Genomic DNA, 27,665 nt, shown 5'->3' on the forward strand with positions numbered 1-27,665 from the left:
AGTTGTTTGAAGTAATGTGTGTAGAATACTTGACATATAACCTGGATAATGGTAAGCACTCAATAAGTGTTTTCCCTTATTATTGTTCAGTTGTGATCTCTTTGGGCACAGGCTCTATGATCTCCGTCACAGTTCATTGATATGGTTTCAGATTCCACACTGCAACCAACCTTGAAGAACATATTGCAACAGATTAAATGTAGAAGCAGATATAATGATCCAGTTGTGTTCCATTGATCTAGATAGTAAAAAGATTTTTTTAAAAATGCTATTCTTCTTGCTAGATTTTTTTTGTTTGAGTAAATATAGTTATTTTCTGTAAAATATTTTCTTTATGTTAATGTACAAAGGAATTACTAATGTTATTTTAAAATAAATTACTAAGTGTTTAAAATTTTCTCAGTTTTAATTTTTAATATGGTAAATGTTGATAGATAGAACCTATATAAACAATGTTCTTTGGATCCTCAGTAATTCTTAAGAGTGTAAAGGAGTCCGGAGACCAAAAAGATTGAAAACCACTGTCCTGCCTTGCAGTTGGATCCCTGCCACACCACCCAGGACAACTGGCCTCCAGTCTGTGCTTTAACACTTCACAGGATGGGGAGGTCATCATCTCCTGGAGCAGCTGGTTTTATCTTTGGGCTACTCTGCCTCTTAGAAGGTTCTTGCAATGAGTCAAAAATCTTTGTTTTGGATGCTCCCACTGACAGTTCTTAGGCCCACCCCTTATTTTCACACATTGCAATTTGGGACCCTCTTCCAGGTCTGGAAGACAGTCATCAATTCCCCTTTGTGGTGGTCCCAGAGGGAATCACCCTGTCCTTCGTGTGACTAAAGTGCATATGTATTTTTCTGAGTCAGCCAGTGATTTGTAGGAAGCATTGCCAAGCTAGATAGCTCACAACTGCTTTTCCAGGGGCCAGAAGATTATCTCCAGTCCCACACTGAATTTAAGAAACTCATTTTTGTTGTTGTTTTTACCAATAAATTAAAATTTTCCATTATAAATCACATATGCGTCTTAAGAAAATAAAGTAGGGAAAAAGAGACTTAAAAATGAAAATGGGGTCATGATTAGTGCTGACTTTCTTGTCTTGGCATCTAGCTCCCTTTCAGGCTTGCCCTGAATGCCATTTTTTTCAGCAATTCCTAAAGCAGTTATATGTACTATGCCTCCAGAGGTCTGCCAGGTTGACAGGCTGCCTGCTGCCTGGTCAGTCCCCAGCCCTTTAAGGACAGCTGAGGAGGAGCACTCAGAGGAAACAGGAAGCTCTCAAGGAACGTGATTCTTGTGCTATCTGAAGGTATTTTAGGCCAGATCTCTCCAGGCAAGTTGGGGTAAGAGGGGATAGCGCTTTACTGCAACAGAGATTGGTAAATATTTTCTGCATTTTTTGGAGGTAAAAAATGAAGTTCTTATGGAAATTCTACTTCTGAGAATCTATTCTAAGGAAATGATGAGAGAGTTAGATGGTGTTATGTGTCTATCATTATTCATAAAACTTGGAAACAAGCTAAATATTCTACAATAAACGTTCAGTTTAAAAACTATCTATAAGGGAATAGGGGTATATGGGAAATCTCTGTACTTTTCCCTCAATTTTGCTGTGAACCTAAAACTGCTCTAAAAAAATTAAAATCTTAAAAAAGAAACCTGTCTATGTGCTTGTATATTCTGTGCTGGTTAATAATAAATTACATTTACAAAATCTTTTTAATGATGTGGGAAAATTCTCAACATAGCATGTTAGTTGCTTAGTATATGACTAGCATACAGTTTTTATATAAATATTTGTTGACTGAAAATTGAAAAAAGCAGATAAGAAACTATACATCCAGTACAGTCTTGATTGTATAAATATTTTTGTTACAGAGTGAAAAAAATGGATGACACCAATGTATCTCACATGGAGGAAACTGTCTTTATGAAAAATCTTTGAAATGCCCTGCAGACACAGATGTCAGCAGATGCCCAGCTCAGACAAGGGGAAGCTGTTTTGCATGAAACAAAGAGAGGAGTATGGTTTATTGCTTGTGAAAAGGAGGGGGAAGAAAGAAGGTATTGGTCAACACTCTTGCAGTTGCAAATGACAGAAATTTAACTCCATGTGGCTTAAGGGAAAACCCAGATATCTAGTTAGACATGGTTGGATTCAGGAAGTCAAACTTTGTCATCCATAGTTGCGTCTTCTCTCCATCTCTTGATTTTGTTTTCCTTTGCCTTGATTCACTCTCAAGCAGACTTTTCACTTGTGCTGGCAAAGATGGGCACTAGCAATGCTAGGCTGACCCTTCTACCAGCTCAGTGGCCCCAGGGGTAAGAGTTCTTCACTCACCAAGAATTCCCTCAAGCCTATCCCTGAATAGCAGTCTGGCCGGGGAGATGGAATGTACCGATTATCTGGGTTTCGTCACCTGTTTGGATCACTGGACTAGGCTGGGGTCAGCCCTGCTCAAGTCATTTAGAAGTTCCAAAAATAATTTGCAGAGTTCCTGGCATGGAGCTTCTAGAACCCTTGGAATTTCCTGAGTGACTAAAGTGTCTTTATTATTCACGAGTCCCTTGGATCACTCCTGAGTTTATGCTAATGAGGGGACTCATGGTGGGACCCTGCATAGCTTTAAGATTGAGAATGGTCACCAGAAAGACCAACCACTGATTAGAAGGTTGGGACTTTGAGCCAGCCCAACCTCCAGGGAGGGAAGAAGGATTGTGTTCAAGTGCATGGTCCATGATTTAATCAACGAAACTCCAATAAACCTTTGGACAGCAAAGCTCAGTGGAGGTTCCTTGTTGGTGAACTCATTTTGGGAAGATGAAGTGCCCTCATCCCATGGGGAGAGGGCACAGAAGCTCTGTGTTCAGGACCCTTCCAGACCTTGCCCTATGTGTCTCTTCGTTTGGCTGGTCTAATCTGTATCCTTTAAAACTCTAATTGTAAGTATAGTGCTATCCTCAGTTTTGTGTCATTCTGCTGAATTATGGAACCTGAGGGGGATTGGAGGAACTCTCTGGATTTGTAGCCAGTTGGTTGGGAGTATGGGTGGCCTGGGCCCCTACTTGCTCCTGGTGTCTGGAGTGGGGGCAGTCTTGTTGGGGACTGTGCCCTTACAGCTGTGGAGTCTGACAATAACTCTGGTTGCTTAGTGTCAGAATTGAAATTGCAGCACAACAGATGACATCAGAATAGTTGGGGTTGAAACAGAATAGGACTGAGTCTGGATCCATGGACTGCAGAACAGTGGAAGAGGTGTGGAGCCAGGAGCCTAGAGGTCAGGTGGTTATGATAACAGAAGATCACTGGAAAGAAACTGAAATCTTGAAGAGGGCTTTGGACTTTCACAAGATAGGGAGTTGGAGAGAAGAGGAGTTTAAGCCAATTTTATCTCAACCTTTCAGCAGAGGAGGGTCCCCAGCTGAACTGAGTTACATACATTAATCTTTGCTATAAGAATCTGTGTTCACAGGTTTTCACTTTCATGAAGTGATTACAACTAGTTTTTCCAAGTGATCAAACTTCTTTCACTCACTTATGGTCAGACTCACTTATCTTACACATGTGCATTCAGAGGCCTTCCAGTCACTCTCAGAGCCAGGTGTCGAAGCAGAGAATGGAAACGCTGGCTGATGCAGGATAGTGGATTTGCAAGGCGAGTGCAAGAAAAAGTCAAGAGGTCAAGATACATCAACCAGGATGTGTCTGTTCTATCTGTAAAAGCCCCAAATGCCAGAAAGTTCAGTGGTGTGTGTGTGTGTGTGTGTGTGTGTGTGTGTGTGTGTGTGTGTGGTGGCAGCACATATCAACTCAATGTTTTAGGGAGCAGTATGAACTCAGGACCATATCAGCTCACATAAATTAACATTCCCACTTCTGGCTGGATTGATGAATACTTCTGGTTCATAAGTCAATGTGTGAGTTTCCCCATAGAGCAGGCCCTCCACAAAAACATGTAAAATACCTTATTGTATTTTCCTCACAAATAATCACTGAGAATGGTTGAGTCTTATTCCCTTTGTCTTTTGTTTTTAAACCAGAGTTAATAATAAAATAAACTTTAGGTGTTTTATTTTTATTTTTGGCTGCGTTGGACCTTCCTTGCTGCACATGGGCTTTCTCTAGTTGTGGTGAGTGGGGCTACTCTTCGTTGCGGTGCGCGGGCTTCTCATTGTGGTGGCTTCTCTTGTGGAGCACGGGCTCTAGGTGCGTGGGCTTCAGTAGTTGTGGCTCGCGGGTTCTAGAGCACAGTAGTTGTGCACAGGCTTAGTTGCTCTGCGGTATGTGGGATCTTCCCAGACCAGGGCTCGAACCCGTGTCCCTTGCATTGGCAGGCAGATTCTTAACCACTGTGCCACCAGGGAAGCCCTAGGTCAGTTTTAATAAGCCATTGTCACAATCAGGATCATAAACATATCCGTCACCCCCAAAGTTTTTGGTGCCCTTTGTGATCTCCCTCCCACTCTTTCTCCCAAACCCAGACAACAACTGATCTCCTTTGTCACTGTAGATTTGTTCACATTTTCTAGAATATTTTTATCAATGGAATCATATGCTATATATTCTTTTTTTTTTTTTTTTTTTTTTTTTTTTGCGGTACGTGGGCCTCTCACTGTTGTGGCCTCTCCCGTTGCGGAGCACAGGCTCCAGACACGCAGGCTCAGCAGCCATGGCTCACGGGCCCAGCCGCTCCGCTGCATGTGGGATCTTCCCAGACCAGGGCACGAACCCGCGTCCCCTGCATCGGCAGGCGGACTCTCAACCACTGCGCCACCAGGGAAGCCCTATATATTCTTTTTTTATGTGGCTTCTTTCACTCAGCATAATTTGTTGAGATTCATAAATTGTTCATTCTTTTTTATTGCTGAGTAGTATTCCATTGTATGGCTATACCTCAATTTGTTTATCCATTCACTTGTTGATGAACATCGGTACAATTTCATAAGTTTTGATTTACATACACACACGTGGAGCCATTGCTCCAACCAAGATACCCATCACCACCAAAAGTTTATCTCCAGTGTTTGGCTATTACAAATAAAACTACTATGAATATTCATGTAAGAGAACTTCTATGGATATAGCTTTCATATGTTTTCTCTTTAGTAAATATCTAAGATTAGAATTATTACATCATTTGGTAGGTATACCTTTAACTTTTTAAGACACTTCCAAACTGTGTTTTAAGAAACTGTTTTCTAATCTAGTATACACCACCACTCTTCTAAATTCTCGCCAACACATGGTTTGGTAAGTCTTCTTAATATTTTACATTCTAAAAAGTATATAGTGGTATTTTATCATGGTTTTAACTTGCATTTCCATAATGGCTAATGATATTGATCAACTTTTCATATGTTGTTAAGATTTTTATGCATTTTCTTCCTGTCTTTTTCCTGTTCTTTATATGTATATATTAACCCTTTACTATATGGGGAAAAATGCTTCCCCAAATTTTTGCTCATTACTGAAATTTCGTATTGATGGCTAATAATTTCTATTATAATTAATGTAATAACTATGGTGTTTTCTAATGGAAAAGTAGGTCTAAGCTTGATATTATAATAATATTGATAATGAACTCCAACCTTTAGATGACTCTGAACTTTGTCATTTTATGAATAAAAGGTGAAGAGTTCTGAAGCGACTGAGAATTTAGCAGCAGTTGCAGTATTGATGTTAGCCATTTTCTTATTTTTTGGCAGTTCTGAAAATCAGTGTGATCTGACTCTGCAATGAGTTTGGGAACTGCTTTGCCCAAAATCAGAGTGATTTTTGTAAAAGCTAAAACATTTATTTTAGCTCAGCATGATGGCCTCTGAGAACACATTTAGCAGAGAACATCAACTAATGCAATCTTACTATATTTTCAGAGACTCTGAAAGTTCATCTTTAAATGGAATATTCTCTTTGTATTAGAGGACTTGCATAAGTTGCATTTATAGTCACCATGGGCATAAATTCAGTGTGTAAAATCTGGCTCAATCTTCCCATTCCAGATGAGGAAACTGGGGCTCTGGGAAGTAGAGATTTTCCCAAGGGAACCTGGTGAGATAGTGGCAGTGAGCACAGTTTAGGTAAGGTGGGCAGTGCTCTCTATCCTGTCTCTTCTCTGAGTGAGATCAACAGTGAGTAAATTATAAGACCATAGAAAGTGAGTGCTGAAAGGAGAATTAGAGACCACTCAGTCTACTCCTCTTATTGTAAAGTGAGAAAACTGAGGCCTGTGGCAGGGGAGCAGCATGTCCAAGGCCATGCATAGCAAGTTTATCACATAATTGAGACTGAAAGTTGGGTCTCCTGATGCTTAGTTTTCAGGATAGCTGAGCAGGTCTGCTGCCTCTGCAGTGAATGAGGGGCCAGAGTCCGGGACTACGCACAAAAGTTTGATGGGATTTGGAAAATTTCCTTGTGGAGGTGACAAGCACTCGAGTTGTCTTTGTAGCCCAGTAATAAGGTGATGGCATCATCCATATTCCCTCTACCAATGACTCTTCCATGGCAACATAGCTGAGACTGAGGCTAAAGGGCCAAAAAGCTAAGGATGCTCTCCATAGCAGATGAAAAGTCATGCATGTGTCTCTTTCCATGCATCATTCATTTGGCCGCCCATTTTTCCATCCCTTCATCCATCCACACACCATTCAACAAAACCTACTCTGGCCATTATCCTTGCCATTGAGGAGCTCCCTGACTCTTGGGACAGGCAGACATGTAAACAATGAATTAAGATGCAAAATGTAATAAAGAAATAACTAAAGCGACTTCCCTGATGGCACAGTGGTTAAGAATCCGCTTGCCAATGCAGGGGACATGAGTTCGAGCCCTGGTCCGGAAAGATCCCACATGCCGTGGAGCAACTAAGCCCGTGCGCCACAACTACTGAGCCTGCGCTCTAGAGCCCACAAGCCACAACTACTGAGCCCACGTGCCACAACTACTGAAGCTCACGAGACTAGAGCCTGTGCTCTGCAACAAGAGAAGCCACCACAATGAGAAGCCCGTGCATGGCAACCAAGAGTAGCCCCAACTCACCGCAACTAGAGAAGGCCTGTGCACAATGAAGACCCAACACAGACAAAAATAAATAAATTAAAAAGAAAAAAAAAGAGAAAGAACTAAAGATTCATTGGAAAACCTAAGAGGTAGTACCTAATCCATCTAGGGTAGAAGAAAGAAGAGAGGGCAAGAAAAGGCTTCCTAGAGGTGTTATCATGTGTTGAGTCTAGAAAGATGAGCAGGAAGTATTCAGATGAAGAACAGAAAGGAGGAAATGCATTCCGGGATGAGGGAACAGCCTGAGCAAATATACCTCTAAAATTGTATGAATAATATCACCATTTATTTTAAAAATATATGTGTTTGGGCTTCCCTGGTGGCACAGTAGTTGAGAGTCCGCGTGCTGATGCAGGGGACACGGGTTCGTGCCAGGAAGATCCCACATGCCATGGAGCGGCTGGGCCCGTGAGCCATGGCCGCTGAGCCTGCGTGTCCGGAGCCTGTGCTCCGCAATGTGAGAGGCCACAACAGTGAGAGGCCTGTGTACCGCAAAAAAAAAAAAAAAAAAAAAATAGGGTTGAGCTTTGGAGGACACAAACCATTATAAAATCTAAGATGTGTTTTTCCCAACTAAGAACAAGTTTTCACTTCCTTGGTGGTTGATATTGTCATTATTGAGAATGCATGCTCTAGCACTCGAATGGGATGGGAGTAATGTTAATTATAATTCATGGAATTGGCTGGAACTATCTTAAAAGCCCTGAAGAAAGAGAATTTCAGGCTCAGGTCATCCACCTATCAATTCAGGACATGTATGAGATCCAGAAGACCTACATGGAAGATTTTTTAAAAACCCTCTTTTCCTGCAGCTAGAGAGCAGATTATGCCGAAAATCAGGCCCAGAATGTAATAGTTGGGCTGTCAGAGACCCCTTGACTGTTCTCTTATGCTAAAGTCAGCGTTCCTGTGGGTAGGGAGTGGGATGAGGCCTGGGATGGAGACATTTGGGTGGATGCAACTGAGAACCTGGCACCTCTAACAAGGAGCCCTTCCCACTTGTTAGCATAGAGCAGTCACCCTTGACTTGAGACTGTGTTAGTTTCCTATTGCTGCTGTAACAAACTATCACAACTGTAGTGGCTTAATACAGCAAACATTCATTATTTTACAGTTCTGTGGTCCAGAAGTCTGAAATTAGTATCACTGGGCTAAAATCAAGGTGTTGGCAGGGTTCTGTTTCTTTCTGGAGGTTCCAAGGAACAATCTGTTTTCTTGCCTTTTCCAGCTTTTGGAGTTGTTTTTATTCCTTAGTTGGTCGCTCTCTTCCTCTGTCTTCAAAAGGTGGATGGAGTGCTCTTCACATTGAATCACATCTCACATCTGACCTCTTACGTAGTCTAATCTACCTCTTCCTCACTCTTCTGCCTACTTTTCCCACGTTTAAGGATCCTTGTGATTACACTGAATCCACCTGGACAATCCAGAATAACCTCCTCATCTCAAGATCTTTAATTTAATCACACCTGCAAAATCCCTTTTGTCGTTGAAGGTAATATATCCATAGGCTCTGGGGATTAGGATGTGAACATTTTTAGGGAGCCATTATTCTGCCCACCACTGAGACCATGCAAAAACAGTTTAGATTAGAACTAATTTACTGGGTTATGATCTTGGGTTAAGTTACTTAACCCCTCTGTACCTCACTTTCCTCACCAATAAAATGGGGGGATAACAGTAGTCTATCTCAAAGGGTTGTTAGAGGTTTAAAAGAGAGGGTGCTTAGAACAGTATCTGGCACAAGGTAAGTACTTTGTGAGCATTTATTAAATACATTTTCATAACACTGATTCTTACTATATGTCAGGCACTCTTCTAGATACTGGGGATATGGATAGTACGGGTAGGAATATGACTTGCTTTCAAGGAGCTCAGGGCATCAGATACACAAAGAAAGTTACTATGCTGTCTGCTACATGCCATTAAAGGCATGGAAGTATTATAAGATTACAGCATTGTGAAGGCTCAGGGAAACTTAAGAAATATTAGTTTAATGAAAAAATGAAAAGGACGTTTGAGCTGGACTCTGTAGAATGAATAGGTGTTGGCCAGTGAGATAAAGAGAGGGCTAGAGACATGAAGAAATGTGTGTTCAAAGAACATTAAGTATCATTTCAGTGTGGCTGGAACAAAAGATATACCATGTGAGATGAAGCTAGAAAGGCTGGTGTAAGCACCAAGGTTGTACAGTGCCAAGTTAAGGAGTTTAGATTTTATCCTGAAAGCAACAAAACCCTTTCAGAGTATTTAAACAGGGGAAGACATCAGATCTGTGGTTTTAAAAGGACATTCTGGTCACCAGTAAGAATGGGTTGAATCTGGAGAGACTGAAAGCTGCTCCATTTGTCTAGGTGACGGTAGTAAGTGAAGAGAAGGGCAAGCACTTGAGAAATAGTTAGGATACTCTACAAGGACTTGGTGACCAATTTGATAAGGGTGTTGAGAGAGGAAGAATGGGGGCTATGTTCAGGTTTCTGGGTCAGTGGACTGCTGGATGGCAGTTCGTTCTCTAAGACCAGAAAGTAACGTGAGTTGCAAGCTTGGGGGAAAAACGTAGTAGGAATAGCCAACATTTCAAAGTGCTAAATTGCACTTGCTATTGTTATGGTAAAACTGAGGCTTAAAGAGATCAAGTTAAAGATACACACGTATAGAGAAATTGTGGCTTAGAAATGTTAAGGTCCTGTCACTAACATTTGTATAGCTGGAATTTGAAGCAAAGCAATCTGATTCCAAACCCCTCGTCACTAATGTTGTTTCAGTTTGGGTCATGTGGAATTTGAGGTACAGTGGGGTATGGAAGCACTGCACTGGAAAATAGAAGAGGCACTGGGAAATACAGAACCCGAGCTCAGGAAAAAGGTTTGCTTTGAATGTAGCCTTCAGGTAGGAGAAAAGCGGGAAAAGAAGCCCATTCTTCTCTGTCTGTAACAGCAGTTGAAACCTCCATTATCATTTCTTTGCCCCCTTCCCCCCTCCAAAAAAACAAAACAAAACAACAAAAAAACAGAAACAGTATAATAAATGTCTGGTTCTGAGGTCCCAGGAGATGGGGTAGTTTCCAAATTCAGCGCTTGGCAAGGAGCTAGCAGATGCCGTGGTGCTTTATAACCTTAAGAGGACCATAAGACTGGGGGGGTGAGCCATCTTCTTCGACACACCACTAACGCCCCCAGAAACCATCCCAAAGCCTTCCCGCGTCCAAGGAGCCTGCCCCTGTAGAGTGTGCGGGGCTCGAGGTGAGACGCGGGTGCAATGACGTCACGCGGTGGCCGGGTGATTCCCCAGCCTCTTGCGTCATGCACCGATGACGTCATTCGAGGAGCTTGCTCCCCGCCGCCTCCACCCCGGCTGGCCTCGCTCACGTAGGTCTGTCCAGCCCTTCCCGCCCCCTCCCACCTGCGGGAGGCGGGCCGAGCCGGGCAACGCCGGCGCCCAATCCTCGCGGGGGAGAGGGCGGGGGCCGGTGGGCGAGGCGGTCCGCCCGGGGGCCGGCGTACAATAGCTCGGCTTAGGTTGGGGAGGCGGCCTTGCAGCGGCTGCAGCTGCAGCTGGAGTCCAAGGTGTCGGCAGCACCGTAGACGCCCCCTCACGGTTCCCCCCTCCCCCTCTGCTCGTCTGTCGCGCCTACTCGCCCCCTCCCTCCCCGGCTCTGCTGTCCTACTCCACAGACGCTTTCCCTCAGACTCTTATCCCCTCTTTCAAGGAGCCCCGCGCTCGCGAGAGCCCCTCAAAGAACTCTCTGTCTCCCCACCTCCTCCCCCAGAGGCCACCCGAGCTCCTCACATCTCTGACCCTGGGAGCACGCACCCGCCTCAGCCGACTCGCCTAGCTCCCTCCGCCTCACCCCCATCCGACTCCCCCCACGGTCGCTGACCACCCCCCCACCCCCGCCCGGTCCTGAGGGACTCCCCGGCACGAGCGGGGTGGGGAGGCGCCGAGAGAGCAGCGGCGGCGGCGGCGGCGGCGGCGGGAGGGAGAAAGTGAAGCGTCCCCTCGTGCACTCGCGCGCTCACTCCCGTGCTCGGCCGCCGCCTCCGAGCAGGAGAAGGAGGAGGAGCCGAGTCGAGCCGAACGTGCGCGGAAGGTGAGAGCCGGCCTCCCGCCCGGTACCCCTAGCTGTGGGGCTGGGGCGGCGCGGGGTGGGGCGCCGGGGCCCATTCATTCTCCGCGGCTGGGCCGGTTGGACTGGGGCGCCAGGTGAGGCGAGGCGGGGGCGGCCCCTACGAGGCTGGCCGCTTCTGTCGGACCAACAAAGGCCCCCTGTGTACTAACCGGGGCAGCCGCCGGTTTCGGACGCCTGGGGCCCCGAGGGGCCCGGGGGAGGACAGGGGCAGGGGAGGGGACGGGAGATCCGACAGGTCCGGCCCCGGGAGCGACTCCCTTCCAAACTTTGTGGTCCTCCGATCCTAACACTGGCCCGCGACGGGGAAGCCAAGCAAGGCGGCGTCAGATTCATTGTGCACGAAAAAATCACCCCTGTCCAGGCCGTGGGGGGGAATCACCTATAGAGTTGAACTCCTTGAAAAATACGAGTGGATAGTGCTTGACTTGTGCTGCCCCTCCCCCACCCCGGGAATACTCTGTAACATGTGGAGTTAAAAACAAACGGGGAAAGGAGAATTGGAGTTACTTTATGTTCATTATTCCATTTCGAAAGACGTGATTTTTATAGCCTTTACTGTATTGAATATTTTCACAGCAAACATTACCGGGAGTGTTTTGGAAGAATACTTGAGAAGTTTTGGGTGTTTGTGGGTGTTGGGAGCAAAGTGCTTGTTGTTTGTTAAGCCCTTTGGGTAACTGTCTTATGCTCCCCTCCCTGCCCCCCCGAACTGTGAAAAGTGAAGGGAAGGGTTAGTACTATGGTTACCAATAAAAATTCGAATCCACTAGTCTAGCCATTATTTTAAGAGCTGTTCCTGAGAAAAATCTTTAATTTTGCCTACTGTGTCTCTGGGTTCTCTCTCCCAACTTTATCAGGAGAAAACAGGAGTCAACAATACACAGATGCCTCCTCATTGGTCTTACCTTATGACTTCATCTACTTCCTGTGTGACCTTGAGCAGGTGACTTCCAGTCTTAAAGTTCCAGGAGTTTGCTTTTGTGCCCTAGAAACAGGCAGATGTCTACCACCGACTTAGTTTTCAAGACTGTACTGAAGCATCCCCCCACCCCACTACCCGCAGTGTGAAGTCTTTGCTGGCATCCACCCCCATACTCCTCTCAGGCAAAACTTTCTCACTGGGTCCCTCAGAGGCCTGGTAGGATTTCTACCACAGCACTTGTAACATTTTTTTGTTCCTATTTGGGAAATCCTAAATCAGGTGCATATGAAATCCACCTCACCTCAACTAGAAACTCTGCTTCTCAGAAGGGGTTTTGGAACGATGGACCCTGAAACATTCGCTGAAGCTTACCTACGTTAGCTCATGGGTCTATCTGGTAAATTTGCTTATTCAGTCGTTCATTTACCCAACATTACTGGAGTCTGGAGAGCTACTGTGTTCCAGGTCTCCTGCTAGGGCTATGGGGATTTAGAATCTATTAAGACACTCCCTGTCTTCAAAGAGCTCAAAGTCTAGTGGGTGAGGTAGACATGTAAACAATGAAGGCTTTCCCTAGTCTCTACTCCAGTTGTACAGGGAGTGGTGTGCAATAATTGAGGCTGCTGGACCTGTTTTTCAGGTCTTGTCCTGGCCAAAGTGAGTCCTTCAGGGAAGGTGGTGACCTGCTTCTCATCTATAAAATAGCACTTGACAAAGAGCTTTTTCAGTCCAATTCAGTATACATTTACTAAGCGCATGTTATGAGGCCCTGTGCTAGGTTTGGAGGAAGGAGTGCTTTCTAAAAGGAGGGCTCTGAGTATCTAGAGAGATCTTTGTAAAACAAAACCCAGTGATTTATCCCCCCCACCCCGACTAGTCATTGCCTAAAGATAAAATTTTATACACTTTGACATGAGTAAGAAGCTCTCAGAGATTAGAATACTGCCAGCCTTTGCAGCCTCACTTTCTGTAAGTCCCCTGCCACTCTCTTCTCATCTCTGCTTTTGCATGTGCTGTTCTTTCTGCCTGGAATACCACCCTGTACCTGCCTGTGGAGAAGTGCTTGTTGGACCTCTAGGAAGCAGTCCCTTAGTTTCTCCTCCTATTACCTCCATAGAATGAGTTGCTCTTCCACCCTTTGGCTCATGTACAGACCACTCTTAGAGGTCTCTATAGCTCTCTATTGCAAATATTTGAGTTTGTGCCTGTCTTTTCCATGAACCTGTGAATTTCTTGGGGGCAGGATCTGTTTAGTCCTAGTGCCTAGCAAAGCTTCTGGCAGTGGAGAAGTGTTTGAAATGAATGTATGAATAAAGAAGCAAGTCAAGACCCATGAGTTAGAGGTTACCTAATTCTTTGGGTTAGAATAATTAGCTCCAAGTGTGGTCTCTGCACCAGCAGCGTCGATACAATCTGGAAATTTGTTAGAATTGCAAGTTGTTTGTCCCATTCCAGACCTACAAATGAAAAACTCTAGGGTAGGGGGCTCCAGATATTTGCTTTAACAAGTCCTCCAGGTGATTCTGATACTTGCTAAAGTTTGAGAATCACTGGGTTAAGAGATCTGCTTTTGGTAAGACCAGCTCCTTGCCACCTCCCCTCCTCAGCCCTCCCTCCTTTTTCTTCCGTGGCACAAACTGCCTGACATTCCATTCCATCTATTCCATTCTGTTCCATTCCATTCCATCCTATCCTATTCTATTATACTCCATTCCATTCCATATCATCTATTTTTGCCACTTGATTGAAAGCTTCCTGAAAGCAGAGAATTTTGTTTTATTTACTGCTTTAATCCCAAGGCCTAGAATAGTGACTGTATATAGCAGGCACTCAAATATTTGTTGAATGAATAATATAAAAATTATTTAATCCCATTTACTGCCAGCTGCTACGTTGGGGGTTTATTCAGGAATAGTTCTCAGTAGGAAGAGGAACCACACTCCAATATGCAAAGCCAAGTGGATTCTAACATTTTGGGGGATTTATTTTAGATTGAGCTTTTCTTCCCTTTTACATCTGTCTTTCTCCACCGAAGCCTGGAGGATTTTTTTTTTTTTTTCTTTCAGCCAGGACCTTAAAATTGCACATAACATATCCTAGGCCAGGCTTGTTTCTTGGGAACTTGCATGTGGTTTTGCAAGTTTAAATAAGCACCCTAATTTTTGAACCTTTTAACTTGAAACTATCTCTTCCTGATCTCCTGTGGTTTTTTTCTTTCTCTAGTGATACTTAAAGCCATACAAGGGCCTGTTTGACTCCACACAAAGGTTTCTCTTCCTTGTGAAGCTCTTAAAATATTTTGTTTCTTTCACTTTCTTATTAGCCCTAAGATACCATATCCAGTTTTCTCCTTTCCTAACTTCCCTCTGGGAGATTGGCTTCATTTGTTGCTTCATTTATTTGTAAACACTTGTTGAGTCCTTCTCTACCATATGCCAGGTCCCATGCTTGGACAGGATGTTCAGATATCCATAGGATGTGGTTCAAGTCCTTAAGGAGTTAAAGATACTAAAACATGATGTGATAAGTGTGGAAGTGAAGAAATTAAATAGAGGGATAAAGTGGTGCATACTCATAAAGATGGGACAAAGCTGTCTTTCTAATTTTTTTTCTCAGTTTTGGAATAGTTTACCAAACAAGCATCATTTTGATAAGCAGACTTTAAAATCTTTTAATTAAGAGGTTGGTGGCTTTATTGGGGAAAACTAAAACAAAAATAAAGGTAGAATCAGCAGTTGGTAATTTGAGATAATTCTCAATTCTGTTGTTAATGAATTTTCCTTTCCCCCCTTTTTATCTTTCTAAATCATGACTAGAAAGTAGGGAAAAAACTTTCTTTTTTTTAAATAGTAAAGAGAGAAGTTTAAGTTTATCAAAAAGAATATGCTGTTTCATTTTAATTCCTAAGGACTAATGTTATAATTTGGGTTGGGGTGAGTAATAAAACCCAGAGAAAGTCAGGAGACCTTAATTTAGTCTCTATATTACTGCATGACCTTATGGAAGTAATTTTATCTTTGTGCCTTTTGTCCTAACTGTAAAATAGGGTTAGTAACAGTTGCTATGACTAACTTACAGCTATGAAGCAACTGAAAAAACACTGAATGTAAAGAAACTTTTGAAAACTATAATTTGTTAGCTGGTTGTTAGGTGGTGGTAAACTTATTAACAGCAGCTTACATTACTGAACAACTGTTATGTACCAGATACTATGCGAAATATTTTTTCCAATCTTCAAAATAAGCATGTAAGAAGATTGCTACTATCTCTATATCATGGATAAGGAGGTTGAAACTCAGACTGGCAAAGGGAACTTGTTTAAGCTTTTGTTGAAAGTAAGTGGCAAACCTCAGTCCAGTCTATATCCATCTGATACCAGCAGTTATGTGGCATGTTCATTACCCCAGCTGCTTTAATTTTTCTGTATGGTGGGTGTAGGAATGTTTTGTAAGTGTACTGCTGTGAGAGTTAAAATCTTCCTTCATTTAGCCTCCTCTCTTTTTTTGTGCATAGAAAGACTGGTGAAGAAAGACTTACATGGATTTACATTTATCATTCATTAGGAAAAAGAATAGCACCTTTCCCTGGTGCGTTTTGTTCAGTCTTCACAAAAGCCATGTGAAATAGATATTTCCGTTGGCTTGTGCAAAGGCGCATCATTAGCAAATGACTAAATATTGGTTTAAAACTACATTTTTTTGAATCTAAATGTTCTTTATTTTTGCCGCTATATCATATTGCCTTTTAAACTCTATCAGGCTAAACTTTGGGGCACTAGAAATGTCCTTTTAGATTGCTTTTTAATCTCTCTAACCTCTTCTCACTAAGAAATCCCAACTGAAGTCCACAGTTTGAACCCCCCAAAAATAATTGCTGATAAAACTCTGCCAGATGGTCATGATATTGCAGACTTATAGGATAACACTTCTTTACTGAAGTTGAGAGATCAGACTTTATCGATGTTCTGAGTCACCTGTGCCTGAATATTCATTTTTCCTTTGCCAATGTAGATTTATTAACATAATGTAATACATTTTTCTGCTTTAGGGTTAAGCTTTATCTCTCATAAATAACTTCCTCCACTCTCCCATCTAGTCTCTGAGATGGGAGAAATCTTCTATGTGCCAGGATCCTCCAGATTATCCCCTCTTTAGGAATAGTGTAGTAACAAGTCAAGGAAGAACCAGAGGTTCATTGATCCCTCATAAATATGATTTTGTGTGGTATTGATTAATTCTCTAAAATTTATCTAAGTCTTAATTATAAAAAGTCCGTTATGTTTTGGCTCTTATTCATGGAGTCAGGGTGTGATAATTTGCATGCAGCATTGGGAAATTCATTCTTGTTTATGGGGCTTTCTTCTTCCACTTTTCTACTTCCAGTTCTCTCCAATGTCCCTTTCCCTTTCAGACTGTGTAAGTACTAACTGAGGCTGCAAGGACATTTTTCTCCTTTATAGAATCTGCCTTTTGAATCTTTTGGGGTGATAAATGACAGTGACAGTATTTGTGTGGCCTCTACCCTCATCTGCCTGCCTATATCTTGAAGGCCTAGCTTTCCTTATTCTCTCTTTCCCTGATTTGCACAAAGGGATTGATGGCTTTCTCATTTGCATCCTTGCCTCATAGTACTTTGTATATTATGGCAATATTATTTATCATTTTTCTAGGGAAGGAGGGAGATGTAGAAGGAAGAGCAGTAAATTTGAAGTTAGGCAAAGACCTACTTGGACACTTAACTTATTTAAGTCTCTGTTTCTTCATTTGGAAAATACAAATAATACCTAACTCACAGGGTTGTTGTGAAGATTAAATGAATAACATATGTGAAAATGAATTGTAAGATGTTAAGTTATATAGATGTTAGGTACAGTTGTTGTAATTTTATGACTGCAATTATGTATAGCAGTGGTTTTTAATTTTGGCTATGCGTTTGAACTACTTGTGAAGATGTGAAAAAAAATACAGTTGCCTGGGCTCTATCTCAGGTCTACTTAATCAAAATCTCTTGGGATCTCTATTCTTAAAAAGTTATAGATTCTGATATGCAGCCAAGTTTGAAAAGTACTGCCTTATAATATTTTGCATAAATGTCTTTGGTACTTATTATATGAAAACTGTTTTAATTGTCATCTAAAGTCCCTTTATTTGCTAAACACATATTAAGCCTCAGGCATTGTCATGGGCTGTGAAGAAACAGATAGATGATACCTTGTCCCTACCTTTAAGTTTATATTTGAGAAACAAACATGTCTGTAGACAACTGTACTATATTGAGAAAAAAAATGACACATGGATATATATACTGGTGCTATGTGAAGACAGAGGAAAGGCATCTACTTCACCTGAAATAGGGGTGGTCTGGCAAGCCTTCTCAATGGAAGTGACACCTGAGTTGGATTTTGAGAGATAAGCAGGGGTTAACCAAGACAGTGGGGGAGAGGTAGAAAGAGAAGGGAGAAGGAGGACCTTCCTGAAAGAGAGAGATATGAGGGCTAGAAAGCTTGAGAGCATGTTTGGGGAACTCTGAGTAGTTTAGTACACTTAGAGGATGGGGTGCAAGGTGGGGAGTGGTAAGAGCAGACAGGAAAGCAAGGCTCAGACGATGAATAGCCTTTTGGATAGTGTACAGAGTACTTTCACTAATGTTATCTCACTTTATTCTTTCAGCAACTCCCTGGGTTAGCTAAGACAGGAATTATTTTATGTCCATTTTATAGAAGTGAAAACAGAGGTTAATTGAATTTCCTGAGGCTGTACAGCACAGCTATAGTTTGAGGACCAGTACTTCTGACTCTTGAGCTCGTGCTTCTTCCAATACACTGTAGCTCTCTTATACTTTTCTGGTATTGTGAGGATCAGGTGAGCTCCATAGATAAATGTATAGCAATTCATAAGCGGTAAAGTGCTTGACTCATGTTGGCTATTAGTTGGGAGTTTGGACCAAGTGACCTATAAAAATGCTTTTAGCTCTAAGATTCTGTGGGCATTTTCTCAGATTTTCCTTAATCATTTAAATAGATTTTTTTTTTCCAGGAGTTGCTAACCAGGGTCCAGCAAGCTAAAATAGCATCAGATAGTCACTCTTCCAATTTGAATGTCTTTACTCAAACCCCCTTGTTTGTTTTTAAAATACATTTATGTTTCTTTTATTATGAAAGTAATATGTGATTCTTGTAGAAAATATGGAGAATACAGAAGAATAAAAGGTAAAACAAGGACAACAACAAATCTATCAGAGTTTTATTGTAGAAAGATAACCAATAGTAAGTATTATAGCATTTCATCTATACCCTTCTAATCTTTTTTAAAAATGAGTTTGGGATAGTGATCTCCCTGTTTCCCAGCCACCTTCTCCTCCCAGCCTCATTGTATGTTGGGGATAAATGACATCAGGAACAAATCAGCATCCTCAGCCTCATTACAACTGACCTTTTACTGGGGACTTTCACAGTGCCAAGTACTTTACATTTGGTTTTTCATTTATTCCTCAGAATAATCCTATAAGAGAGATACTGTTTTATACTCATTTTACAGATTAGAAAATTTAGAAGCAGAGAGATCAAGTTGGGATTTGAAGACATTTTTATGATTATTACTGTGTAACTACGGCAAGTCACTTAACCACCCTGAGCCTCCGTTTTCCTTAGCTGTCACATAGATGTTTTAAATTTTTTTAAATTTATTTTTAAAAACAAATTTATTTACTTATTTATTTATTTTTGGCTGCATTGGGTCTTTGTTGCTGCGCATGGGCTTTCTCTAGTTGCGGCGAGCGGGGGCCATTCTTCGTTGTGGTGCGCGGGCCTCTCATTGCGGTGGCTTCTCCTGTTAGATGTATTAAATTTGATGCCAGCTTCTTAGTTCAAATATTTTATGACAGTGTTTTTAAATTTTTTTATTTATTTAAAAAATATTTTTTTCTTCTTCTCTCCCTTGCCCTCACCCTTACTCCATAGTAAAATAGTCCATGATCCCCATAGTCCATCAGTAAGAGTATTTCACTATGGAAACAATTCTCAGTGGGCTAGAGGAGTAAAATTTAAATTTCCAGGTTGGGGCATGGGTAGAGAGGGACTTGGTATAGTTGGAAGGACTCTTAGTTCCCCAATCACCTGTTGAAGAATTACTATTTTATAACATTTTCTTCTGTTTAAGATGATTTTCCCATCTGGAATTACCTGGCCAGTCCAGAGTCTGATATTTTTGTTTGGTGTCCAGGTACATTTTGCTTGGTCAGTTCAAGAAGTTATCTATATGTAATCTGCAAAGTAACTTAGAACAAGAAACTAGATGAGCAAAGGGGAAAAATTCATTATGATACACTTTTGTAAGTTCACATTTCCTAAGCAGCCTAGAGACAATATATATTTAGACTTTACTGTTTTCAAAACACTTTCGTATACAATCTCACTTAATTCTGTCCTTAATGCATAATATTTTTACAGATGGAAAGAAATTAAGTGGCTTGTCCATGATAACAGAGCTGGGAGTTTGCAAATTGGAATCTTTAATCCATATCATCTGTCTCCAAATCTGGTGTTGGCTCCTGATCATTTGGGTGCTGCCTTGACCAGTGGCACTTCCTTCATTTTCCCTTGACTTAAAAAAAAAAATCCTGGTTCCTTGGAGAATGTTAAAAGCTATTTGCAGTTCATTCTTTTTCCAAAAATCATGTTGTTTCTATCCATTGCCAGTTGCCAGAGAGTTGTTTGAAGCTGACTACTTTGTTAAGGCCCCAGGCCACTTGGGAATGGCTGCTGAGAATATTCTTATGTGTGGGTTGGTAGAGTAGGGACAAAACACACACACTTCCACATGCATACAAACCAAATGCATCTCTACAGTGCTTCTATTTATCTATCCCTTAATTAGTCTACAGATATTTGTTGATCGCTTCCTATGTGCCAGGCGTGTGCTTAGTACTGGGGGTACAATCATAAGCAGTACAGAAATGGTCCTTGTCCTTGCCCTTATAAAGCTTATACTCCAGAGGGGAATAAAGAGAAAAGCATTAAATGTGCAAATAAGTAGTTGCAGGTTTTGATAAATCCTACAGAAGATAAAGGAGTAGGGTAGAGAATTTGGGAGTGCTAAGAGGAAGGCCTCATTGAGGAGATGATACTTTTAAAATAAGATATGCAAGATAAGTAGATACTAGTCATGCAGAGAATGGAGTGTAGAGCATTGCAGGCAGAGGGAACATTTTAAGTGCACAAGGGCCCTGAAAGTAGGTAAAAGTTTAGAGCTATGATGCTCAGTATGGTAGCTACTAGCCAGTGGGGTTACTGAGCATTTGAAATGTTGCTGGTTTATATACAGATGTGCTATAAGTGTAAAATACATACCAGATTTCAGGCTTAGTACTGAAAAACAGAATTTAAAGTAATTAACTTTTTATATTGATTATATGTTGAAATGTTAATATTTGGATAAATTGAGTTAAATATTTTTTCAAATTAATTTAACTTGCTTTTCTTTTTTAACTTTTCAGATATACCTACCAGAAAATTTAAGATTACCTATGTAGCTTGTGTTAGTGGCTTGCATTATATTTCTATTGGATAACACTGGTTTAACTCAACATGGGGGAACTAAACACAGGACATTATGGTTGATGCGCCGTAGGGAGCAAGAGTGAATGGTATGAGATGAAGCTGGTCTGGTAGGAAGAGACCTTTCAGGATGGTACCCTGTGCAGTATCCTAGTTAATCCTGAGAGACTGAGAAGGGATGAATAAATCAGATTTTACAGACACAGACAAATAGTGACTGCCCAAACCACTCCCCACCACCCCTTGGTGCTAGAATGAGGAGATGAACCAGCACTTTTAGCATAGTGTCTTGAGTGTAGAATGTTCTCTATCATTGTCAGCTAAAACAAACAAACAAATAAATATTGAGGAGTAAATTGATTAAATTGACTAATCAAAGTTTTTAAGTGGTTTTGAGATTGCCTCTGGATATCTATAGTATCTAAGTAGAACTCTTCGTCAAAGATTGAATTTTTTATTCAAATTTAAAAAAAAAAATTTTTTTTGGCACATGGGATCTTAGTTCCTCAACCAGGGATCAAACCCACGCCCCCTGCATTGGAAGTGCAGAGTCTTAACCACTGGACCACCAGGGAAGTCTAAATTTTTTATTAAAAAAGAAAAATCCCTTCTTTAGGCTGACTCTGAAGCAATACACTTCTTTCAACTATTTTGTATGTTTAAAAATTCTTTATAATAAAATATTGCGATGGGAGTATGTTTAGTGAGCACTCATATACTCATTTAGGTTCTATAATATTTTACTATATTTGCTTTATTGAATATCCATCCCTAATCTATTCATCAATTCATCTTATTTTGAAGCATTTCAAAAAAAGTTGTAGACATCAGTATACTTCACCCTTAAACACTTTAGCTATCATACTCTTACCCACTACTCTATGGCGTTATTTGATTAACGTCTGTCTGCCCTACTAGACCCTATGCTCCAGAGAATCATTTTTAAGGCATGACACCTTAAAGAGAAAGAATTTTAACATAGTACCCCTTTCCTTAAAATAAAAATTATCTTTTTTTTGCTCCCCATTATAGTTACAGTTCCTAACATATAGTAGCTACTCCATAAATGTGGTTTTTTTTTTTTTTTTTTTTTTTTTTTTGGTATGCAGGCCTCTCACTGTTGTGGCCTCCCCCGTTGCGGAGCACAGGCTCCGGACACGCAGGCTCAGCGGCCATGGCTCATGGGCCTAGCCGCTCTGCGGCATGTGGGATCTTCCCGGACCGGGGCACGAACCCTTGTCCCCTGCATCGGCAGGCGGACTCTCAACCACTGCGCCACCAGGGAAGACCTTTTTTACATTTTTAAAAATAAATTTATTTATTTTATTTATTTTTATTTTTGGCTGTGTTGGGTCTTCGTTGCTGCGTGCGGGCTTTCTCTAGCTGCGGCGAGTGGGGGCCACTCTCGTGGTGGTGCATGGGCTTCTCATTGCGGTGGCTTCTCTTGTTGAGAAGCACGGGCTCTAGGCGCGCGGGCTCAGAAGTCGTGGCTCACGGGCTCTAGAGCTCAGGCTCAGTAGTTGTGGCGCACAGGCCAGCCGCTTCACGGCATGTGGGATCCTCCCGGATCAGGGCTCGAACCTGTGTCCCCTGAATTGGCAGGTAGATTCTCAACCACTGTGCCACCAGGGAAGCCCCATAAATGTTTTTTGATTGAATGAATGAAAGTGGAGCCAGCATTCAAACTGAGGTCCATATGATTTCTTTACTCAAGTTTAGCAAACATACAAGAATCCTTTCAATTGTCTGGTGTTGGGAGAGGCCAGGAGAGAAGAAACCTCACTGTGTTAAATATTTAGGTGCCCAGAACAAATATCTCTGACCTGAGTCAAAGTTGAATGCATGCCCTGGTGCTAGCTAAGGATGTGGAAAATTCTTAAGCTGATCACCAGCTACTTTGCCATTCTGGGTCTTTCTTCATTTTATTTGAGTTGAAGAATTAAATGTTACTGAAAAATGGCATTGGATTAAGGCCCTTTTAGGCATATTTGCTTTCCAGAAGTTTCCTTTAAAAAATTTTTTTTAGTACTCTCCCAGGCAACATTTCAAAATTGGCAGAGTTCTTTTAGGTTAGTACCAATTTCTTTATAGGGCCACAATTCTAATAAGGCTTAACACGTACAATGTTACTAACTTTATTCCATTAAAAATAACAGAGCTCTATTTAACAAACTATTTTGTAATACTGTTAATAAATTTAAAATTCAGGCACAATTCCATCAGTCAAATGAGTAAACTCTTGTTTCCTTTTTTCTTGTATGTAAACATACCTATTTACATAATTATAATCACAATGTAGACCTACATTTGTTGTTTGCCTTTTTTTTCTTGACTTATAAACATTTCCCCCATGTTACTGTGTAGTGTTCATTATAAAATTTAAGATGTTATTCCATAATTTGCCTAATACCATTGTATCAGTCAGTGTTCTACCAGAGAAACAGAGAAACAGAACCAGTAGAATTCTTTGGCAGGGAAACCTCAGTTTTGCTCTTGAGGTCTTTCAACTGATTGGGTGAAGCCTACGCAGATTATGAAGGATAATCTCCCTTGTTTTAAAGTCAACTGAATGTAGATGTTTACTGTATCTATAAAATACCTTCACAGCAGCACCTAGTTTAGTGTTTAATTGAACTACTGGGTACTATAGCCTAGCCAAGTTGACATAAAACTAACCATCACAATCATTTAGGTTTTTTTCCCCTGTAATAAATTACACTGTAATTTTATCTGTAACACTACATATCGCTTTTTACTTTCAGAGTTTATTTCTTTAGAATAAATTCCCATAGGTAGAATTATTGGATCAAGTGATATGAAGACCTAATAGGCTCTTGACAGGATTTAATATTTGCAAACTGAGAATACCACCACAGCCTTTCTTTTAATGATTTCTTCAGGAGTTGGTCTGTTCAACTGACTTATTTCCCATTTCCAAAAGCCTATTTTTTCCCCCCTTTATTTTCTAGCTCTGGAAATAGCTGCTTTTCTTCAGGGTTATCTTCAGTTCTCCCCACAGTCTCCACCTGTCACTTTCTCTTCTGTGCTTTCACTTCTCTACTACCCCTCACTTTGTCTCATTTATCACAAATAAATAGAAGCTTTATATTCCTACTTCTGAATCTACTTGGATTGTACCCATTTTTGCCTTCGCTCCTTTTTTGGTTTGTTTTTCTTTTTGCGGTACGCGGGCCTCTCACTGTTGTGGCCTCTCCCGTTGCGGAGCACAGGCTCCGGACGCGCAGGCTCAGCGGCCATGGCTCACGGGCCCAGCCGCTCCGCGGCATGTGGGATCTTCCCGGATTGGGGCACGAAGCCGTATCCCTTGCATCGGCAGACGGACTCTCAACCACTGCGCCACCAGGGAAGCCCGCCTTCGCTCCTTTTTTTTACAATGAAGGATATGATTCTCTTTCAAGGAAAGGCCTGATCCTTCATATGCTTTTAGATTCCTTCCTGTGGTCCTGTCTTAGAAACCTCACTTCACTACCTCATTACATTTTGCTTTCTACTGGGTTATCATAAGCAGCATTGAAATGTTTTATTTAAAGGAAAACAGTTTTCCCCTTCTCCACCAAACAAAAGTGCTCCTGAGATCCCATGTTAGCCTTCAGCTAAGCGCTATTTTTGCTTTCCTTCAAAACTAGTCTTTTTTAAATAGCTGTTTACAACTTCTGCTTCTAATCCCTTACCTCCCATTTACTTGGCAGCCTACTCCACTCTGCTTCTACCCCCATCCCCCCACCTTATCACAACTGCTTGGGCTAAGGCCCATAATGACCCCTATGGTGCCAAATCTACTTTAAAAAAAAAAAAAAGAAAAAAGCAAACAACTCCAAAACCGTAGCCACACATACACCACTCCCCTTCCCATAATCCCTTAATATCATCAAAATGTTCAGTTGTGGTGCAAATGTCATACTTTTCTTTCCTTCTTTGTTTTTTTTTTCTTTAACAGTTTGAAACAGATAAGGGCTACTTTATGTCTCCTTTAATCTCTAACTTTCCTCTCAATCTCTTTTTTCCCCCTTTCAGATTATTTGTTGAAGAAACCAGTTGTCCTATAAAGTTTCTCACTGTCTGGATTTTGCATCTCTCTGTTATAATTTAACAAGTTCCTTGGTTCTATATATTATTTGTAAGTTAGTTTCTAGAGGCTTGATCTTTTTTTTTTTTTTTTTTTTTGCATGGCCACGTTATAGGTGTTGGTGTGTTCTTTCATTGAGAGGCTCACAGTGCTTGGATGGCTCTCTTTTTGTGTTGTTAGCAGCCACAGAATTTCCTTTTCATTCTTATCTTTCTGGACCTCTCAGTATATTTGCCTTTATTGATTTACTCCCTCTTTAAAATATACTTTGCCTTCTGTGATATCACTTTCCTTGTTTGCCTCCTACCTCTGACCATTCCTCAGTTTAATTTGTTGCCTTTTCTACAATGTTGATTTTAAATGTTGGAATTCCTCAAGGGAGAGATCCTCTTCTCTTGCACTGTACTCTCTTTCTACTTGATTTCATTCATTGTCCTACCTTTGAATACTATATATATGCTTTCAACTTCTGTATTTCCCCAGATATCTCTAGTCTAAACCTCTCTCCTTAACTCTAGACTCATATATTCAATTGCCCACTTGATATTTCCACTTTGAGGTCTTACAACATCTCCTTCTTTATATACTCTAAACTGCGTTCTTGGTCTTTTTCTACAAACCTGGTTCTCTCCGTTATCACTGTCTTAGTGGCATCTTTGTTTCTCTAGTTGCTCAAACCAGAAATTTAAGGTTCATCCCTGACACCTCCTTCTCTCCTGACACGCTTCTCTCCTGTCCTTCATACGGATAACTCCACTCCCTATCTTGTTAATTTTACTTCCTTTGTATTGCTTGAATCTGTCTACCTCTCTCCATTTCTGTTGTCACTTCTCTAATCCAAACTACCATCATCTCTACCTTGGACTATCTTTTTAAAAAAATTAATTAATTAACTTATTTTGTGCTGCACTGGGTCTTTGTTGCTGCGTGCGGGCTTTCTCTAGTTGCGGCGAGCCAGGGCTGCTCTTGGCTGTGGTGCACGGACTTCTCATTGTGGTGGCTTCTCTTGTTGCGGAGCTCGGGCTCTAGGCACGTGGGCTTCAGTAGTTGCAGCAGGCAGGCTCAGTAGTTGTGGCTCAAGGGCTCTAGAGCACAGGCTCAGTAGCTGTGGCACACGGGCCTAGTTGCTCTGAGGCATGTGGTGTCTTCCTGGACCAGGGATTGAACCTGTGTCCCCTTCATCGACAGGCGGATTCTTAACCACTGTTACCACCAGGGAACAGGGAAGTCCCTACCTTGGACTATCTTTTAACTGAGTTCTTTGCTTGAAACCTGTAAAAGTTTTTTGTTTTATGTAGGAGAAAATATAAAATGTTTCTTTTCTTTTTTTTTTTTTTGGCTGTGCCACGTGGCTTGTGTCATCTCAGTTCCACAACCAGAGATAGAACCCAGACCCACGGCAGTGAAAGCGACGAGTCTTAACCACTGGACTGCCAGGGAATTCCCAAATATAAAATCTTAAACGTGATTTTAAGTTTTTGAGTGACCTGACCTTGTTTTTTGTGTCTCTAACTTCATCTTGTGCCACTCTCCACCTCAGTGGCTGTGCTTCAGAGTGATTGGCACTGTTTTTTCCTCTCTCCCTCCCACCACCCCCTTCTACAAAGTTTGAGAAAGTCTTTCTTGCCTCAGGGCCTTCACACCTGTTCTTCTCCCCTGGTATGCTTTTCTCCATTTCTGGCTTCTAAACAATTCTAGCTTTTCTCTGCCTCCCTCTTTTTCTTCTTTAAGAAAATTGAGTATATTCTTCTTTCTAAATATTGGGTATCTACTGGAAGCCAGGACCCATCTGATCTAAAGAAGATCCCCTCTATTTTCATCTTACAGTATTTGTTATTTTCTGTAATGGCTTTTATAATGACCTGTAATTCTGTACCTGTCTGTTTGTTATATGTCTAGCCTTTCAGCTCCATGGAGTCAAAGATCATCTCTTTTGTTCACCTTTGTACCCCATCACCTAGTACAGTGCCAGGACCACAGTGAGTGTTGTAAATATTTGCTGAATGAATGAGCTCACATTATCAAGAATTATCAAGCCTTGTCTGTTTTATCTCTGAAGTTATTTCCAAATTTGTTTTTATCTTTCTATCCTCTGTGCTCTGGTTTAGACCATAATTATCTTGTCTCTAGGTTTTAAAATTACCTCTTAACTAGTGTCCTGACCACCAGTCTTTTTGTTGTGTTTTGTTTTTTTCATTTTTAAAAACTTTATTGAAGTATAGTTGATTTACAATGTTGTATTAATTTCTGCTGTACAGCAAAGTGACTCAGTTATACACATATATATATACATATTCATTTTCATATTCTTTTCCATTATGGTTTACCACAGGATACTGAATATGGTTCCCTGTGCTATATAGTAGGACACTGTCGTTTATCCATCCTGTATATCACAGTTTGCATCTGCTAATCCCAAGCTCCCAATCCATCCGTCCCCCAACCCCTTCTCTCCCTTGGCAACCACAAGTCTGTTTTTTATATCTATGAGTCTGTTTCTGTTTCATAGATAAGTTCATTTGTGTTATATTTTAGATTCCACATATAAGTGATATCATATGGTATGTGTCTTTCTCTTTCTGACTTACTTCACTTAGTATGATAATCTCTAGGTCCATCCATGTTGCTGAAAATGGCATTATTTCATTCTTTTTATGGCTGAGTAATATTTCATTGTGTATATATATTCCACATCTTCTTTATCCATTCATCTGTCGGTGGACATTTAGGTTGTTTCCATGTCTTGGCTCTTGGAAATAGTGCTGCTGTGAACATAGGGGTACATGTATCTTTTCAATTATAGTTTTGTCTGGATATGTGCCCAGGTGTGGGATTGCTGGATCATATGGCAACTCTATTTTTAGTTTTTTGAGGAACCTCCATACTGTTCTCCATAGTGCTGGCCACCAGTCTTTCTGCCC

The 27,665-nt window shown here is 41.3% G+C and overlaps 1 protein-coding gene across 7 annotated transcripts in view; it reads left to right on the forward strand.

Moving 5' to 3' along the window:
* PAK1 (p21 (RAC1) activated kinase 1) overlaps positions 1-27,665 on the forward strand; it is a 235,227-nt gene that overhangs the window by 78,554 nt on the left and 129,008 nt on the right. For 5 of the 7 annotated variants that reach the window (XM_082627866.1, XM_082627868.1, XM_082627871.1 and 2 more), the window contains one exon: positions 1,877-2,062. The gene's annotated coding sequence lies outside the window, so the exon portion shown is untranslated. Of the gene's footprint in view, positions 1-1,876; positions 2,063-10,506; positions 11,143-27,665 lie in introns of those variants that run through there. The other 2 variants (XM_082627869.1, XM_082627865.1) reach the window with 2 other exon arrangements.

Source organism: Mesoplodon mirus, assembly GCF_964341445.2.
Source record: "Mesoplodon mirus genome assembly, chromosome: 7".
NCBI classification, from domain to species: Eukaryota; Metazoa; Chordata; class Mammalia; order Artiodactyla; family Ziphiidae; genus Mesoplodon; species Mesoplodon mirus.